The sequence below is a fragment of the Magnolia sinica genome, chromosome 5, assembly GCF_029962835.1.
Source record: "Magnolia sinica isolate HGM2019 chromosome 5, MsV1, whole genome shotgun sequence".
NCBI classification, from domain to species: domain Eukaryota; kingdom Viridiplantae; phylum Streptophyta; class Magnoliopsida; order Magnoliales; family Magnoliaceae; genus Magnolia; species Magnolia sinica.
In genome coordinates, this window is record NC_080577.1 from 109,280,674 (window position 1) to 109,298,921 (window position 18,248).

Below are 18,248 nucleotides of genomic sequence, written 5' to 3' on the forward strand. Positions count from 1 at the left end.
GACTACTTCTCTAGATAGTTTATAGTTTTACACAGCCACTTGGGTGCAGTCCTTTTTTCTCTACTTCGATGATTGTATTTCGTAAAGTGGAAAGAAGCCATAGATGCATTTTAGAAAAAAAGGATTAGATGTGCTCAATCAAGAGCAATCTAGCAGTTTAACATGTGGCACCCACCTTAGAGTGTCTTGTGATTGGATGGGCCGGACTTTAATTATCTCGCCCTTGAAATGATCTTAGCCGCCTGATGAGATAACATGGAGTAAGGCACTGGAGTATCTCCTGTTCTTGGTGGGGCCACCCTATAAATAATTTAGATCACAAGGTGGGCACACATGTTCATTTAACTAAGGGACGTTTTTAACATGTCTGAAATCTTACCTTTTATGTGTATGGAGTGAATAAATTAAAAGGATGTAAAAAAATTTCCACCTTATGAAAGCATTGGAGGCGGCCTATTTTACTTTTACTAATGCAATGAGTAATTTTTATTTATTTTTTGGTAAAACCTTTACAACTATAATTAAAAAGAGTTTGGTCATGTTTCTATTCTTAATGACTTCTCTGAACTATGATCAGGTACACGAATCCTTGACTTCAGGTCCTTCTCATGCTATTGACATAACAAGGGGGGTAACATTTTCCTTGAAAGTATGATACATGAGCCTAGTTCATTTTTGTCATTTTTAGGCAATTTTGGTAGGAAAGTATGCTTTGAATTGGTTGTATATTGGTGGGTTATATAGGCCATAAGGGAGGGAGCTGATGCTGTGATAACAGTTGGAGGTGATGGTACGCTTCATGAGGTGTGTTTTTTCTTCCTTCATCCATCAAGTAAAGTTCTTAGTTTTCAATCTCCATCCATAAAAGGTTATTCATGCCTTGCTGTGAATTCATGGGAAGGGGAATTCAGTCTTGGAGGCAGAAAGTATAAACGGCAAGGTTTTTCCTATATTTTTGCTGCCATTGCATAAAAATTTACTGCACTGCTGCATGTCATGTTTGCTAAAGCTGCTATGATACCTCTTTGAATTTAACAGCTTCAAAATTGAAGAGGCCATACTTTGAAGTGCAGCCATTATGTTCCATCAACTTTCCCGGAAAACATTCCCCTACCATGTGTCATTTACTGCCATGGAAATAGGTTGGTTTGATAACTGTGGTGGTTGATTTTTTCCAAGAGGTTGTCATTGTTTACTTATCCATATTAAGTTCTGGGTATTTTTGGTATACTTCTTTGATTTCGCTCTTTATGCAAGCAACCTTCTAAATTGTACTTTTGTCATTTTTGAGTTCCACTTTCATTACAAATGATGCAGCTGCAATTCTACTTCCTTCTAATATTACTGTATTTACTCTTGAAATTTTCCTTTTTTTCCTTTTCTTTCTTGAAATTTTTTCTTTTCTATTTTGCAATAAGTAATAAATTGATTGAAGATCGGATACTTCACCATTTCCTCCGTTTCATTAGTTAAATTTCAATCGAGAAGGAAAACATCTACGTTGGTTCCTGTCAGATTTAACAGTAATTTTTTCTAGACATGGGTCCCACTTGCAACTTAGACTGAGGAACTATATGGTATTTTTTTAATGGATTTTTTTGGATAATTATTACAAAAAAAAGGACCTTATGAAGCAGTGTTTTGGGTCTTACTATCACTTGTCATTTGTCATTCGTCCATCTTATATCAGTTTTTACTTCACTAATAACCTCAAATGGTTTCTTTTTTGCAGTTTGTCAGTAATGCATATATTCTTGTGGCAGAGGTCTTGAAGAAAATGCATATATTCTGTAGGCATTAAGCTCCCTTGTTGCTTCACTACTTGAGAAAGAAAAGGATCTTTAACTTCTCTCTGACTGGTCCAATTCCTCCTACTTTGGGTAATTTGACCATGCTCAAAATTTTGCATTTTTTTTTATAAATCAAAACTCCAGGTATGCATATCCTTTATCTTTCTTGTATGTAGTTACATGTCGAATTTCTTCGTTCCTTGCTTTTCAATCCTGCAGATGTTGATAAAGTAAAAGAAAGATAATTCATCATTCTCTTCCTCTTGCCATGTCATAGGTTTTTGAATTCATGGAAAGAAATGTTCTTTATCATTAGGGCTGCTTTCGTCGGGTTTTCTCTGTCATACAGGTTGTGGCTGTCAAAGATATAATATCACCTCCTTATAGGGAAACATTTAATGATGTGTACAGGTAAATTCATTTTTTCTTATTCCTTATATTATTTCCCAGTTATATTTGTATTGGTATCAGAGTACAGGTAGCGATAGAAATTGTTGGTCGATTGTGACTTGTAGACAAAGGGATGAGTAACCAACAATACAAATATGGGAGGCCTTCCTTAGGTATTTAGATGCTTTTAGATATAATTATGTTGTTTTTAAATGTATTAGCTCGAAATTGATGGAGTAGACCCGGATGTGCGTTGGAGCTATCCAGATGTTGAGCGGGGGTCCCTGGAAGGTGGGAATCACTGTTATGACCATGATGAAGCTGTCCATTTCCTACGGACAGCATTGGAGTGGCCTGACCATTTGAACATGCCACGTTTATGTATTTACTCGAAATTGATGGAGCAGACCCGGATGTGCGTCGGATCTATCTGGATGTTGAGCGGGGGTCCCTAGAAGATGGGAACCGCTGTTATGATCATGATGAAGCTGTCCATTTCCTATGGACAACATTGGAAGGGCCTGGCCAATTGGAGCAGGCCGTGTTTATATCTGTATTTGCAGGGACCACACCCTTAACCCATAACTTAAACCTATTCTCAAATCCCAAAACCTATAATTACAACCTAAACCTATAACCTAAACCTATAAACTATAACCTAAACTCAATTCCCTAAACTTTAACCTACAACCTAACCTAAACCTATACTTATAACCTAAATCTATTCTCAAATCTCGAAACCTATAACCTAAACCTATAACCTATAACCTATAACTTGAACCTATAACCTATTCTCAAATTCCAAAACCTATAACTATAACCTAAACCTTAACCAAAAACCTATAACCTAACCTAAACCTAAACCTATAACCTTAACCTAAACCTAAAACCTAATGTATTCTCAAATCCCTAAATTTAAACCTACACCTAATCCTAACCTCAACTCCCTAACCTAAATCTAAACCTAAACTTGAAAACCTAAACCTAAACCCGACCCTGAACCCGAACCCGATTTCCTAAACCTAAACATTAACCTATTCTCAATTCCCTAAACCTATAGCTTATAACCTAAACTGAAACCTAAACCTAAACCTAAACCTAAACCTAAACCTATAACCTATAACCTAAACCTAAACCTAAAACCTAATGTATTCTTAAATCCCTAAACCTAAACCTACACCTAATCCTAATCTCAACTCCCTAACCTAAACCTAAACCTAAACTTAAAAACCCAAACCTAAACCCGATCCCGAACCCGAACCCGATTTCTTAAACCTAAACCTTAATCTATTCTCAATTCCCTAAACCTTAACCTATAACCTAACCTAAACCTAAACCTATAACCTGCACTTATAACCTAAACCTATAACCTAAACCTAAGCCTAAAACCTAAACCTAAACCTAAAACCGAAATGTATTCTCAAATCCTTAAACCTAAACCTACACCTAATCCTAATCTCAACTCATTAACCTAAACTTAAACCTGAAAACCCAAACCTAAACCTGATCTCGAACTCGAACCCGATTTCCTAAACCTAAACCTTAAGCTATTCTCAATTCCCTAAACCTATATCTTATAACCTAAACCTAAACCTAAACCTAAACCTAAAACCTAATGTATTCTCAAATCCCTAAACCTAAATCTACACCTAATCCTAATCTCAACTCCCTAACCTAAACCTAAACCTAAACTTGAAAACCCAAACCTAAACCCGATCCCGAACCCGAACCCGATTTCCTAAACCTAAACCTTAACCTATTCTCAATTCCCTAAACCTATAGCTTATAACCTAAACCTTAACTTAAACCTAAACCTAAACTTATAACCTATAACCTAAACCTACACCTAAACCTAAAACCTAATGTATTCTCAAATCCCTAAACCTAAACCTACACCTAATCATAATCTCAACTCCCTAACCTAAACTGAAACCTAAACTTGAAAACCTAAACCTAAACCTGATCCCAAACACGAACTCGATTTCCTAAACCTAAACCTTAACCTATTCTCAATTCCTTAAACCTATACCTTATAACCTAAACCTAAAGCTAAACCTAAATCTTAACCTTAACCTAAACCTAAACCTAAACCTATAACATATAACCTAAACCTAAACCTAAAACCTAATTGTATTCTCAAATCCTTAAACTTAAACCTACACCTAATCCTAATCTCAACTCCCTAACCTAAACCTAAACTTAAACTTGAAAACCCAAACCTAAACCCGAACTTGATTTCCTAAACCTAAACATTAACCTATTCTCAATTCCCTAAACCTATAGCTTATAACCTAAACCTAAACCTAAACCTAAACCTATAACCTAAACCTAAACCTAAAACCTAAATGTATTCTCAAATCCCTAAACCTAAACCTACACCTAATCCTAATCTCAACTCCCTAACCTAAACCTAAACCTAAACTTAAAAACCCAAATCTAAACTTGATCCCGAACCCGAACCCGATTTCTTAAACCTAAACCTTAACCTATTCTCAATTCCCTAAACCTTAACCTATAACCTAACCTAAACCTAAACCTATAACCTGCACTTATAACCTAAACCTATAACCTAAACCTAAGCCTAAAACTTAAACCTAAACCTAAAACTGAAATGTATTCTCAAATCCTTAAACCTAAACCTACACCTAATCCTAATCTCAAGTCCCTAACCTAAACTTAAACCTAAACTTGAAAACCCAAACCTAAACCTGATCTCGAACCTGAACCCGATTTCCTAAGCCTAAACCTTAACCTATTCTCAATTCCCTAAACCTATAGCTTATAACCTAAACCTAAACCTAAACCTATACCCTATAACCTAAACCTAAACCTAAAACCTAATGTATTCTCAAATCCCTAGACCTAAACCTACACCTAATCCTAATCTCAACTCCCTAACCTAAACCTAAACCTAAACTTAAAAACCCAAACCTAAACCCGATCCCGAACCCGAACCTGATTTCCTAAACCTAAACCTTAACCTATTCTCAATTCCCTAAACCTATAGCTTATAACCTAAACCTAAACCTAAACCTATAACCTATAACCTAAATCTAAACCTATAAACTAAATGTATTCTCAAATCCCTAAACCTAAACCTATACCTAATCTTAATTTCAACTCCCTAACCTAAACATAAACCTAAACTTGAAAACCTAAACCTAAACCCGATCCTGAACCCGAACCTGATTTCCTAAACCTAAACCTTAACCTATTCTCAATTCCCTAAACCTATAGCTTATAACCTAAACCTAACCCTAAACCTAAACCTAAACCTATAACCTATAACCTATAACCTAAACCTAAAATCTAAATGTATTCTTAAATCCCTAAACCTAAACCTACACCTAATCCTAATCTCAACTCCCTAGCCTAAACCTAAACCTAAACTTGAAAACCCATACCTAAACCCGATCCCGAACCCGATCCCGATTTCCTAAACCTAAACCTTAACCTAATCTCAATTCCCTAAACCTATAGCTTATAACCTGAACCTAAACCTTAATCTAAACTTAAACCTAAACCTATAACCTATAACCTAAATGTAAACCTAAAACCTAATGTATTATCAAATTTCTAAACCTAAACCTACACCTAATCCTAATCTCAACTCCCAAACCTAAACCTAAACCTAAACTTGAAAACCCAAACCTAAAGCCGATCCCGAACCCGAACCCGATTTCCTAAACCTAAACCTTAACCTATTCTCAATTCCCTAAACCTATAGCTTATAACCTAAACCTAAACCTAAACCTATAACCTATAACCGAAACTTAAACCTAAAACCTAATGTATTCTCAAATCCCTAAGCCTAAACCTACAGCTAATCCTAATCTCAACTCCCTAACCTAAACCTAAACCTAAACCTAAACTTGAAAACCCAAACCTAAACCTGATCTCGAACCCGAACCCGATTTCCTAAACCTAAACCTTAACCTATTCTCAATTCCTTAAACCTATAACTTATAACTTAAACCTAAACCTAAACCTAAACCTTAACCTAAACGTATAACCTATAACCTAAACCTAAACCTAAAACCTACATTGTATTCTCAAATCCATAAACCTAAACCTACACCTATCTCAACTCCCTAACCTAAACCTAAACTTGAAAATCCAAACCTAAACCCGATCTCGAACTCGAACCCAATTTCCTAAACCTAAACCTTAACCTATTCTCAATTCCCTAAACCTATAGCTTATAACCTAAACCTAAACCTAAACCTATAACCTATAACCTAAACCTAAACCTATAACCTAATGTATTCTCAAATCCCTAAACCTAAACCTACATCTAATCCTAATCTTAACTCCCTAACCTAAACCTAAACCTAAACTTGAAAACCCAAACCTAAACCCGATCCCAAACTCGAACCCGATTTCCTAAACCTAAACCTTAACCTATTCTCAATTCCCTAAACCTATAGCTTATAACCTAAACCTAAACCTAAAACCTAAATGTATTCTCAAATCCCTAAACCTAAACCTACACCTAATCCTAATCTCAACTCCTTAACCTAAACTTAAACCTAAACTTGAAAACCCAAACCTAAACCCGATCTCGAACCTAAACTCGATTTCCTAAACCTAAACATTAACCTATTCTCAATTCCCTAAACCTATACCTTATAACCTAAACCTAAACCGAAACCTAAACCTTAACCTAAACCTAAACCTAAACCTATAACCTATAACCTAAACCTAAACCTAAAACCTAAATATATTCTCAAATCCCTAAACCTAAACCTACACCTAATCCTAATCTCAACTCTCTAAACTAAACCTAATCCTAAACTTGAAAACCCAAACCTAAACCCGATCCTGAACCCGAACCCGATTTCCTAAACCTAAACCTTAACCTATTCTCAATTCCCTAAACGTTAACCTATAACCTAACCTAAACCTAAACCTATAACCTGTACTTATAACTTAAACCTATATCCTAAACCTAAACCTAAAACCTAAACCTAAACCTAAAACCGAAATGTATTCTCAAATCCTTAAACCTAAACCTATACCTAATCTTAATCTTAACTCCTTGACCTAAAATTAAACCTAAACGTGAAAACCCAAACCTAAACTCGATCTCGAACTCGAACCCGATTTCCTAAACCTAAACCTTAACCTTAACTTATTCTCAATTCCCTAAAGCTATAACCTAGATACTGTAACCTATAATTAAAACCTAAACATTAACCTAAACCTATAACCGAAACCTAAACCTAAACCTAAACTAAAACCTATAACCTAAACCTTAACCTATAACCTATAACCTAAACTTATAACCTATAATCTAAAACCTAAACCTAAACCTATAACCTAAACCTAAACCTAAACCTATAACCTAAACCTAAAACCTAAATGTATTCTCAAATTCCTAAACCTAGACCTACACCTAATCCTAATCGCAACTCCTTAACCTAAACCTAAACCTAAACCTAAACTTGAAAATCCAAACCTAAACTCGAACCCGAACCTGAACCCAATTGCTGTAATAATGTAGCCCAATCACATGGTAAGAAACAAGAACGTATCCCTTTTAACACATGTCCCTTTTTACAAAGCTTTAATTTTTGTTGTTGTTTCTATTAACTTGAATTGTAGCCCAATCACATGGCAACAAACAAGAATGTATCCCTTTTAACACATGCCCCTTTTTACGAAGCTTTAATTTTTGTTGTTGTTTTTATTAACTTGAATTGAAACACTTTTTTACAATATTTGCTTACATTAGTTTTATTTTAATGATCAGTTTTATTTTAAAAAAAGTGCCAACTTTTTTAGAAGAAGTTTATGCAATTATTCATGATTCTAAATTATAAGTTTTGTTGGTTTAATATATTTTTTTTACATGATAGACACAAAAAGAAAATTATTGCTGATTTATTTATTTATTTATTTATGATGTTAAACTTGTATGTATTTATGCGTGGATGAATGTAATGTGGATAAGATTGTTTTTGTTTGGATGGATGTAGTTTATGTTTGGATGAATGTAGTTTATGTTGGATTTACATAGTTTGGGTTTAGATGGATGTGAATGTGAATATGATGAAATATATTATATAACAGGTGTATATCAGGAAGAATACGATGAAATATATTGTAACAGGTGTATATTGACCCTTTCAAATTTGAAAATGTACTTTGAAGGCTCATAAGGAATGGTCTATGACAGTCCTTTTTAAGGACGGTCCATGGCCATCCTTTGAAGGCTCATAAGAGATGGTCCATGACAGTCCTTTTTAAGGACGGTCCATGGCTGTCCTTTGAAGGTTCATCAGAGACGGTCTATGATAGTCCTTTTAAAGGACAGTCGATGGCCGTCCTTTGAAAGCTAATAAGAGACGGTCCATGACCGTCCTTTTTTCGTCAATAAGAATGACGGTTTTCGACCGTCCTTTAAGTAATATGACATGTCAAAATTTGACGGCTCATGCGACGGTCCATGACTGTCCTTTTTGGTTATTTGAGACGGTTTTGGACCGTCCTTTTTTCGCTGTTTTGGCGTAGTGAAATCACGAGACTAGACTCGAGGTTTAAATAATTTAACGGATTCATTGGCTTCTCACAGTTGATTAATCAGATTTGTGCAGTTCTTTATTGGTACCACTCGCTTATAAGCCCACTCCAAGCATTAAGAGTCGGTAAGTAAAAACGTAAGCTAATTATAATGAAAATTTTCAAATTAAGTTTAATCTAAAATAGCAAAAATATGAAATATTACAAACGTGGGGTACTTGAATTCTAAATTCTGATTTTTATGATTTTTTTTTTTATCTGACATCCGAACATGAGCTGGCACAATGAATTATCCCACGGATCTTTTGGTTACAAGCTTGTCAGGCTTGCTGCTTAAATGTATAGTTAGCACGAACTTAGCTACTGAGGGCTGAGGTATATTGTATCGGATAGTTCGTAATTTATCAGGCAATTGTCAAACTATTTTATTAATATAAATATAGAGAGGATAGTGGGAAGTATATCCTTGATCTTTCCCATCATAATCCCCACCCATTCCCCTTGAAAAAACTCAGTGCATAGGACTCACTGAGGGCTAAGCCCGAGTCAGCTGTTCTTAACCATGTTTGGTAGTGCAATAGTACAAGTTGCAACCACCCTTTTGATAATTGAACCCTTTTCTCTATTTTCATTAGTACAATGGTGGAAATGTGTGCTAATTGGTATTTTAAATTGTAGCAAAATGGATGCATTTATCAAATGGGTGGGTGTAAATATCTAATCTCCCAATGGCAAGCAAATAGTTCCATGCACCCATGTCATCATTGGAATCCATAGATGGGACTTGACAACAGGACCCAAAAGTTGAATTTCTGGCCCTGATTTTGGGAACAAACTTACATTTTTTAAATTATTTTCTGAAAAAATGTTCACGTACAACATTGCACGGGAACTTTCATATTCAACGGTTACCTCCCTGCAACATGTTACTTGAGAAGAACATCAAAACCATTGGAAAGGTGGGTCGCACGATAAAGATCACATGTGGAAAAAATCAGGTCAATCTACTAATTGGGTGCAGCCATATTCGTACATATGAGATAGACCATCGGTTGTCCATTTGTTTCAATGGTGTTACCAGCCAGATGAATCGGCCATCCTGGTGTTTGTACCAGTTGATCTTTATCTGCGGCTCACCTTTTGAGTGGATTGGATGTTTTACACAACTGACACGTTTGCACGAAGAAGAAGTGGTACGTGAAAGTTCACGTGGAACGTTGTATCTGAACATCTCCCTCTACCTCTACGTAGAAACATCTTCATCTTTTCACAAGCATGTAAGAGTTTGCCCATCCGCATGCAGGCACATGTGTTAATGTGGAGAGCGTGTGCTGCATCTGAGCTTTTTCAGTAGGTGGGACACCCTTTTTTGATCTTCTGACCTAAAAATGAGGCTAGTCTATGAACCAGTTATCTAAAATGGCACAAGACGGACGGCTAGGAAAGTTATTTTAACCATGAGTTAACTTTGTAGATTGTGGCACACCTGAAGATTGAAACTATTTGAACTTTGAGGCGAAGGATCTAAGCACTATTTCCAACCAAATGGAAAGATTAGATACTGCACAAGTGTTCCATGATGGCACGTGTGCCTGCATGTATATGTGCAGAGCTCCGAACGCATGTGGAATTACTCACCCTCAGCACATCTGCTTCAAAGTTTAATCGCCTAGTAGGGCTGAAAGTTGGGCGGGTTCAACCGGCGGACCCGTGACCGACCCGACGTTGGGTTGGGCTTGGATAGGATATACTGGGTTTGGTCTTAGGCTTAGGCTATACAAACACCAACCTATAAAACTTGAGTTGGGCTTGGTTAATGTCTAGGGTCGAGGTCTCAAGTTGTACGGCCAACCCGAACCCGGTCGATACATAAGTTCCTTATAAATTAATTATAATCGAGTATGAATCATATGTGTTGAAGGCACTAGAAATACCAATGCTATCGGATTTCATTGGTCTATGTCATTTCCGATGATTCAAGCTAACAAGATATGCCGAATATATCTCTACCAAATAGATTTTGTGATACACAATACGGCTTTAAAGGAGTAGTTGTCCTATATTTTAGTTTGTTTGTTTAGAAAAATGAACTTCTTTATGATAGATAATTACATATATAATTAATAAAATCATAGGTACAAAAAATAATGTGTATTGAAAATATAATATACTAATGTAATAACAAAAATAGTAGCATATATCGACCCGACCAACCCGGCCAACCCGGCCGAGCCTGCTTGAGTTGGGCTTGGGTTGAGAATTCCCAACCCAAGGTTGGGTTGGTCTGGGGTTGAGCACCAACCCGACCCAACCCAACCCACTTTCAGCCCTGTTGCCAAGGTTAAAAAAGAGGATTTTTTTTGCCTTTTCCCAAGAGTCCCCTTTTTAAAATCTTATTATTAATTATCATTTTTCTTACATATAAAGGTACTTTAGGTCGGCTTTTTGTTTTCCTAAGGATAAAAATGCCCCTCAACTCCTCGGGTTCTTCTTCTTCTTTTTACCTTTTTTTTTTTAAGATTTTTTTTTTCTTTATTGTTTTCACTTTTTTTTTTTTTTTTTAAAATTTTAAAATTAAAAATTTGGTATGTACGTACGTACGTATGTATGTATGTACAATGCACTTGATTTCCATTGTCCAAGTAAAATGCCATTGCCATTGTAGCGGAAAGTAGAGTGTCATGTTAGAGAATAGTTACTAGTGGATGAGTTCATACATGTCCACGCATTTAGATTAACATTTAACCATGATAAATAATTAAAGTAGCTTTTAATCAGCGGCATCAAAAGATAATGAGAGATACTTAAACAAAAAAAATATAGAGTTAATATCTAAAAAAGTATAAATTCAATATTAGTGTCTATTGAGACGGGGGCTATATAGACCACAATATATCTAATATGCACAGGATGCACGCCTACTAAAAGGGAAAGACTAGAAATCTATTACGGCTCCCCTAGTGCGCCACCCTCTAGTCCTACTCCTGAATAATCTGCATATATTAAATGTAAAAAGTCAATCGTTAACATAGTGAAGAAATATATCTAAGATTATATTCACGAAAATTTAGCTCTACACAATTTTAATAGAAATTTATATTCCTAAGTATGTAATCCCTAGGCGTATGGTTCCTAGGCATATGATTTCTAGCATGTAATCTCTAAGCATATAAGTCCAAAGTATGTTGTCTCTAAACATATAAGTCTTGAGCATGTTATCAGCATAGTGCAAGTGAGAAATCACCAACGCTCATGTAGTTCACACAAGTATATCTTGTTTAGATACATGAATGCATGAAATGCATTCAGTCTGACAATGCACATTCAACTGAAAAGGACACTTATAGTACACTAGCCACCCAGTAAAGTATAGTATGATGCACCCATAGTAACCAGTTAGTCACCTAGTAAAGTATACTATGGTACACCCATAGTGACTAGCCACCCGATACAATCCATGCAAAAAGGACACCTATACAATAACACGTGCTAATAACTCAGAGTCACTTCGTAAAATACTCTCTTCGGTATACCCATAGTGAGTCAAGGAATCCTATGTCTTATGCCGGCCACTTAGTAAAGTTTGCGTGCCATATATGCATGATTAGCTAGCCCAGCTATTATTAGTCCAACTTACAAACAATTCATTTATACAAAAAACTTTACAACTGGTGGCTAACCTTGATCCAATGAGTAAAACTTACCATTATAGTTTTATATATTTAGTCCTTGCAAAGAGTTTCTCGAAAACAAAAGCCAACAAGACATAAAGTTCATTTAAAGGACACAACAATGAGATTCCACCCAAACAAAGCCAGTAAGGCACAATAATTCACAAAGATGGTAAGTTCACAACCAATTCCATTTGATCCAAACACAAGGTGGCCAATAGCTCGAGGGATGATCTCATATATGTGTTACCATTTTATAAATTATGAATAGAGCAGCTCTGGTCACGTGAGTTAATACACAATCGCCGATAATCCCTGTGGATATCACACGTGAGTTCTGGTTTGTTGGGATTTATGATTCCAAACGTTCTAACACCTTACGCATGTGAATTATACTAAGTTATATTATAGTTCAAGTTCATGTGAATCATATTGAATGATTAGGGACATGGTAATAAGTGCACATGTGTGAATCAACCTATGTAAGGAACTAAGCATGTTATGTGTGTTCAAATACAAATTCCTAAGATTTGAGATTCTATTAAATAATTCTAAATTAACGCATGTAACATTTGTTATAAGAGTTATCACATGATTCCTAACAAATAATCCTAGGGCTAATGCAAATAACATAGATTACAAGGGTTATCACATAGTTCATGGCTTAATCAGCATGAATTAATTATTGCGACTATTGCAACACTAGAATGTTGAAGAAAAGCTTGGAGGGTAGATTTTCGCCTTTACAAGTAAGGCTTTTTAGAATTCGAGCCCTCCAATGCACATGATTTGGGAAAAACCTAATACCAACAACCAATTCCATTTTAATTCTATTATCCCTACGTTAATTCCTAATTTACCCTCAATTAATAAGAAATTTGGGGATGAACTCACATAGATACTTGATTGCGACTATACTTTGCACAACTCTAAATTCTCATGCAATAACACCCTTTACCCAACGCTGAATGAAGCTAGGTTACTTCGAATGGCTGATAGAGCCCTCAAACTTGACATGCATGAGCATTCACATGTTAGAACTTCAAAACTCGAAGAATCGAGGAAGATTCCCCGTCTAGCTAACCTCAAATTTGAGGGAAAACGAGGGAGGCATACATGCAAGAGCTAGAGGACAGCTTACCCAACAAAACAAGGGCTTCTCAAGCACACACACTAAGAATCTCCGGTTGGAGGGACTCGAGGCAGCTCCACCCGGTGAGCTTTAACGAAAATCGGCTCAGACCATGCTCCTCACACACACACACACACACACACACACTCTCTCTCTCTCTCTCTCTCTCTCTCTCTCTCTCTCTCTCTCCCTCTCCCTCTCTCTTAGGCTTAGAAGGGTTAAGGAAGGAGGTTTTTAAAGGTTTGAAATGGAAGGAAAGAATGAGCTTTTATAGCTTGCAAATCGCATGTTCGGTGGTCCGCGAGATATTGCCCACGGGAACCTATCAGTCAAACCGACGACTTCTATCGATCGGATCGACAATAATCAACAGTTCAATCGGTTGAACCGACATGAATCGATAGTTCAATTCGTTGGAACGAATGAACATGGTTTTTTTTTTTTTTTATAAATTTTATACATTGCTTAGGTTGGGGGAACCTATAAAACAATAACTTGTCTTATAAAAAAGGGTTTTCTAATACCCTAAGGTTTGAGGGTCAAATGTGTATCGCTTATTAATCTTATGACCTAGACACTTGATTTGGAGTATTTTCCAGAAAGCTCGCCTAATCAATTGGTCGAGGTTGTTGCATGTTCACAACCCCAAGTGTAGGGTCGCAATGTAGTAATAATCTCAGGAAGACCGAGGTCGAATCCACAGGGACTGAACTTTGTACATAATCTGAAAGTAACTCGAACTAGAACTAGGTGAAGATGTAATCTAAATCAGAAAGAATTAAGAGAGTAATGGTGAATTATTAATTCAAACTTGAAAAATCTAAAGGTGGGAAACTAGGGTGTCAAGGATCCACTTGTAGCAATCAGGAAGCTACTTTGCATTGATTCAAGGACACAACTGGAATCAGAGTCCTATCCTATCTAATTGCTAAGAAGAGATTTGTCAGATCTCTGAACTTCTCATGGATGTAATCATTAATAGAAGATATAAGTGGTGAAGATTTGGAAGTGATTCTGTCACCTAACCATGCCCTGGAGACTATGGCAAACAACAACAATTTACCAATCTCACAACCAATCATAGGAGAATTGTGAAAGTTAGGAAGGATTCCGTCACCCTACCATGCCCATGGGACGATGGTGAACAACAGGTCTTACTAATTTCACAATCTCAATAATGGAAAGAGCATACTTAAAGCTATCGCAGATCCATTGTAATTTAAGTCACAATAAACTATTAAAAACTAAAAGTATACCTTCATAATTAAACTAGAATCCAAAAGAGTTCAACAAAACATGAATCAAAACCAAGCAAACATCTCAATCACGCTATAAGCTTCACCTCTTATCTCTAGCTAAGAGATTTAACTTATCATAAACATGCTAAAATCTCAGAAACGGAAAGAAATAAACAAAGAAAAAAAGAAGAAAGGAACTTCTGGAAACTGGCTTCCAGATTTGCCTCTACGTCCCAGCTCTCCTCTCTCTCCCTTCTTCACGTGTGTAAGATGATCTCATCACTCTCTTTCTTTTCTCCTTTTATAGCAGCAAATGATGGCGGTGGTGGACGTCGGTGGTGCGTAAGCTAGTTACGCAGAAGGAATTATGCAGCAGGAATTACGCAGCAATGTTTGCATTTGTTTTAACTTTGGGAAGTCAGATTTTTAAGAGAATGAAATCCGACCATGTGAATGTGGTCTAAATCATCTTCTCCTTTGGTTGGACGGTCTGGATCAGTGATCCGACCTTGACCGTTATTGCCAGATCATCCAAATCCTCTGGTTTTTACGGATGTGCGCAGCCTATGCAATTCATCTTGTGCTGATTCTTGGCGGGGCCCATGATCGAAGCTGGACAGGAAATCCACTTCGTCCGTCAGATTTACAAGGTCATGCCCAGCAATGGCATCAAATATGGGACACATCTGAGTCTCAGGTGGGCCACAACACATTTGACAATCCGACCGTATCAATGCTCTAACGTGCCTGTTGAGGCAATGTAACATTGGCACATATTGGTTGTAGCATTGAGTGGGGTCCACTGTGATGTTTGGTAAGCAATCCACTCTGTTCACCATCTTTGTCACACTATTTTATGACATGGGGTAAAAGATGAGTAAGTTTCGTAAATCAGGTGGGCCGCACCATCTAAATAAGTGAAAATTGACACTCACGTTAAATCTAGTATTTGTTGCACATGCATGGTGCTAGTTTTATTTACAAAATTACCATCAATTCCTCAATCACCTTCTGGCGTCAGTTATGTTGGAGTACACCGTCCAAACGTCTTGAAATTTGGCGGATATCCATCGTTTTTCATGTTCTTTCCATCGGTTCAGTTTGGGTCCCGATCTCCCAAGGATGTCCAAGATGCTTTCTTAATGATTATTGTTTGATCTTGCCCATCGGGTCACTTATATACTGATCCAAGGGCTGAATTTTGATGTGTACGATTAATTTATGGTCCTCAGGCCAGATATAAAGTTTCGAGCCAAACGGATGGTGGGAATCCTGTGATCTTGCATTCTGGACGACTTTCAAGCCCGTTTAAACCCAATTACTTGATCTTCTCGGATCTTTGACATGTAAATTCCTCGATATTAGTCTCCTGGGGTTCGTCCCTTGCCTTGGTGATTTTAGAGCGTTAAATCCATGCTTTTAATGCCCTTTTTAGTCCAAACTCTTTAAATTCACCTTGCAACAAAAATACGATTAAAATAGGACGTTAAGCATTATCATGTTCATAAAATCAGGTAATAATTGGGGTCTAATATGCAATATTTGACCCTTAACATCGCATTAGGGATTCAAATGATCAGAGTTCGTATGTTGTATTCATTAATGTGCGAACCATAAATCGGTTATAACTTTTAATCAAGATGAATTATAAGACGCACGACCTATGAATTTTGACTGGAACAGGACATCTAGGGCCCATCAACCCCTAGAAGTGGGCCACGTCACTCCATTTCGCATGAAAATGACTCATTCCTGTTCAAAAATATAGTTTTACAAAAAAGCTTACTAATTTTAGTAAGTTTTAGGTGTAGCGTATCTTTTTCATCTTAAGATTTTAGTATGAGATGTTTTCTTAAAATTTGCTTATTATGCCAAGTTATAATAGGACTTACTATATTTTATTTATTTATTTTGTATTAAATAAGTTTTGGGTTTTTCAATTATTTATTTATTTATTTATTTTTTACACACGCACACACCCCACACACTCACGCTAGTGGAATTTCACCACCTATGGGTACTCGAACCCTTGACCAGGTGTTGAAACTCCAGAGAGTCTACCACCCAAGCAAGAGTAAGGACCCATTGGGCTTTTCGAAATTAGGTTCACTAGAAATCTCTAGGTTTCTCGAGTTTAAGCATGTGTGTGCACATGCGGGCACATAATAAATCAAAAAATTTTATCGATAACACTAGAGAACATCCAATACCCGAGCATTAGAGGGTCATGGCGTTATAACATAAGAGGAAAGAAAATAATTTTTTTGTATAAAAACTTCATTTTTAGAAGATGGGATTCTTCTTCTTTATTCAAAGATTCTGCTTAGATAAGTTTGCTTGAGAAGAAACTGGTAAAAAGAGCCGAGAGAAATAAAAAATTTCACTTTTTGAGGATGGTTCTTCATCTTTTTATAAAAGATTCTGCTTAGATAACTTAACGGTTTATGAGATGGATTTTGGGCTCATTTTTAAAAGGTTAAACAATCTTCAAATGAGAGGTTTCCAGTACCATTTGAAAGCTTGTTGAATTGTCCTTCCATGAGCCCAAGATCGCTTCAATTTGACCTGTAATGAAGGAGTTATGCTCATTTTCCTGAGATCATGCGATGCTGGAACAATTGTGATCGCTTCTTTGTAACAACAATAATTGCTACTTTGTAATGTTTGTTATACTATTTATGTCATGGGAAGATCAAGTGGATCCCATGTTGAAGTATGCGCACTTCAAGGACCCTGATGATGAAACCCAACTACACCTACTTTTAGTGGCTATGCAAAAGTCTCATAAGGAGCGCTAAAGCATGATTAATTAGAGCCTCTCATAAGGAATACTTTATAATGAACAATTCTCTCTTGGCTATTGAACCCTTGTGGCCAATCTCAAGTATTCAAGAACATAAGAAGTAATGTCTTTCAAATCCATATAAACACGATCTATAATAATTAAATAAGAGGAAATTACATTATGTTAAACAATCGAGGTATAATAACATTGGTTTTCCAAGGTACAACCTTAATATATTTAGCTGTTCCAACCTATCATTTTTGCAAATTGAAGCCCATGTCATGGGTGGATAACTAACAGTCTTGGGCCATATGATGATTAGAGGTGGGAACGGGACGACTTGATCTGGCTAACTCGACTCGTTCAGATCCGACTCAACCCGAACCGAATGGGTGAGTTGGTCTGACTGCCTAGTCTGAACTCAAACTGAGTCGAGTTTGAGTTACATAGTAACTCGACCCGAAACTTGATCCGGTTAGACTCGTCTCGATCTGAAACCCAACTCGACGAGTCGGGTTTTTGTGTGTGTGTGTGTGTGTGTGTGTGTGTGTGTGTGTGTGTGTGTGTGTATAAGCAACCACCTCGAGACCTCGTTGAGGAGATTCTTACCCGTCTTGAGTATGTAATTAATGCGTGCCTGCCATTAAAGATCCATCTCAATAGATCGTGAAGAGCCTCGCCACTCAATTACCACAAAAAGATGAGTCCCGCTGCTCAAAG